This window comes from Pleurodeles waltl, chromosome 4_2 (assembly GCF_031143425.1).
Source record: "Pleurodeles waltl isolate 20211129_DDA chromosome 4_2, aPleWal1.hap1.20221129, whole genome shotgun sequence".
NCBI lineage: Eukaryota > Metazoa > Chordata > Amphibia > Caudata > Salamandridae > Pleurodeles > Pleurodeles waltl.
In genome coordinates, this window is record NC_090443.1 from 370396421 (window position 1) to 370399059 (window position 2639).

Here is a 2639-nt window from a genome sequence, read left to right on the forward strand (position 1 = left end):
CAACAAGTCTGTAGTAGGGTGAGTGTGGACATATTCATATTGCAAAAGAAGCTGTGGCACTACAATGTTAGTAGGTCAGCTTGAGGAGTGGAATTGGGTCGCACTGGGACGGAAAATAAGCCTGGGCATTAAATTAAAAGTGGCCTCATTACCAAAACACCGGATAGCTAAACAATGGCTCCAATTTGCAAATGCGGGCAGTTTCAGACTTATAAAGACAAGCTTTATAAGTGTTTTGCAAGGTATGGAAGATTGTCGTAAGAAACATTTGTGATAATATCTGAGAAATCAAAAGTAATAACCGGACCTGCAGACCATGATCAGCCCGCCAAGCAGCCAAAAAACACAGCCTGCACACTGGCCTGTGTGACCAGCCCACCGAGCACTGCCTGATTGCCCTATAGGCCAATCCGACCCTGGAGCGGAATGAAATGTGGCATAGTAGTAGTATTAGTTTTGGCCATGGCTAATATATAAGTGCCGGGAATGCTGACAGATTGGATTGCTAGTGCTCACTGTGGGACACGCCATGAGGTCTAAACACCTTTGAAGAAAATGGACTTCATGCTCATATGAAACATAGCATGACATCACGTTTCATCCAAGAATAATAGAATGGTGGATAGAATCAAAAGAATGAGTATGACTGGTGTGGGAGCATTAGTGGTCGCTGGTCAAAGAGAAAGAAATAGAATGGTGGATAGACTCAAAAGAATGAGTATGAATGGTGTGAGAACATCAGTGGTTGCTGGATAATAGAGGAGGAAAGATGTCAGAAGGTATACGATTTTCAGGTTGATGTCGTGTACCGTGAAAGAAATTGTTTTTGTTGGGCACAAAACCATACAGATAGCAGACTACGCCCTAAGATAATTTTAGGTCGCCATTACCTCCAGATTTATTCGAGCTATGATAAGTTAGCACTCCCATTGAGGTCTAACTACCTATCTCCATTATCTTTTAATTAACAGTTTTGATAACCAGCATTCTTATTTGGCACATTTTTGGTAGAAAACATTTAAATGTTTCATAGCAGCAATAGGTGTCTGCACCAATAAGGCACCATCCTCAAAAACAGCATCGCTATCCCATCCATTTTGGATTTGTCCAGTGCAGTGCTAATTTTGAAATGCTTATTTTCAGCCTCTTTGCTTATGTAAATGACTTCTTGGGGTTTTCAACCTTGCTTAAAAACTAATGAGGCAGTTGTAATCTCCGAGGAAGCAGAGCTTGTAGGTCAGACAAGGAATCCAAGAGGCTGAACATCTTTTGGATGTGTATTTTCTGTTTCACCAGCCTAGCCTTGCAGTCGGTGAACACTGCATATATCTTGGGCGATACTTCCATGTGTTGTGGACAAGTTTGCACAGCTACTTTCCCATGCTTCCTGAGCAGAGCTGGCTATCCTCACCAAAGCCCTAGTGGATGGCTGGGATGCAGCAGCGTTCGCCACCTGGTGTGGTATGGACACCACAGGCACACTAGGTAGAGCCATGACCTCTACAGTGGCGCTGCGTTGCGAGGCCTGGTTGCGGTCCACTTGGTCCTTTGGGGATATCCAGGCTTCCCTGATCAACATGCCCTTCAATGGCTCTCACCTATTTGGTGCTAAAGCTGGCACAGCACTCAATTGCTTTTGGGAGAGCTGTGTCACGCCCAGACCTCTCAGGCTTGCCTTATCTGCTCGGTCCCAACAGCAGTCCTTTTACCTTTAATGCAACCATAGGCAAGGGTCATAAGGGTATCCTCTATATCAACTATACCCAGCATTACAGTAACCTGTTGAGTTCTTTCTTGTGCGGGGTCGTGGATCCCAAAGAGGACGTGGGAGTCAGACTAGGGAGCTGTCCAGTCCCCACCCAGCCAGCTGCACAACCTTTAAGCCTCTTTAGTGCAACCTACAGCTAGCACAAGCACCCCATTAGCAGCAGGATCAGGCACTACCTGCCCCAATGGTCTGTGATAACCTCCAACAAGTGGGTGCTGCAGATTACGCGGAAGGGATACACTCATTTGTGGAAACCCCTCAGCACTTGCCAGCTTCCCAGGAATGGTTGATGGAGGACCATCGTTCCTTGCTCTGTCAGGAAGTACATTCTCTTCTGGCCAAAGGCACCCCAAGAGGGTATCCATTCCAGAAGTATGACATGGTTATTATTCATGTTACATTTTGGTGCCCAAAAAAGATGGAGGCCTCTGCCCTAAACTAGACCTGCGCCCGCTCAATTACTTCCTGATAAAAGAGACATTTAAGATGCTTGCAGGTTCTGTCTGCGCTGGACCCTGCAGATTTGTTGGTGGAGTGGATGTGAAGGATGTGTATTTTAAAATCCCCATACTGCAGGCCCAGAGATGCTACTTGCTCTTCACTGTGGGCCACAAGCATTTCCAGTTCGCTTTGCTCCCTTTCAGCCTAACCATTGTCCCTTGGGTGTTCACAAAAGGGATGGCAATGGTTGCAGCCCATCTGTGAATGTTGGGGTTCCAGTCTTCCCCTACCTCTACAACTGGCTGCTGTTGTCACCCACCTCCAAACTACAGCAGACCTTGTGCATCTGCTAGGGTTCACTGTCAACGTGCCGAAAGCCACAACTGAATCCCACTCAGATTCTCCCTTTCATCAGAACTATTCTGGACAC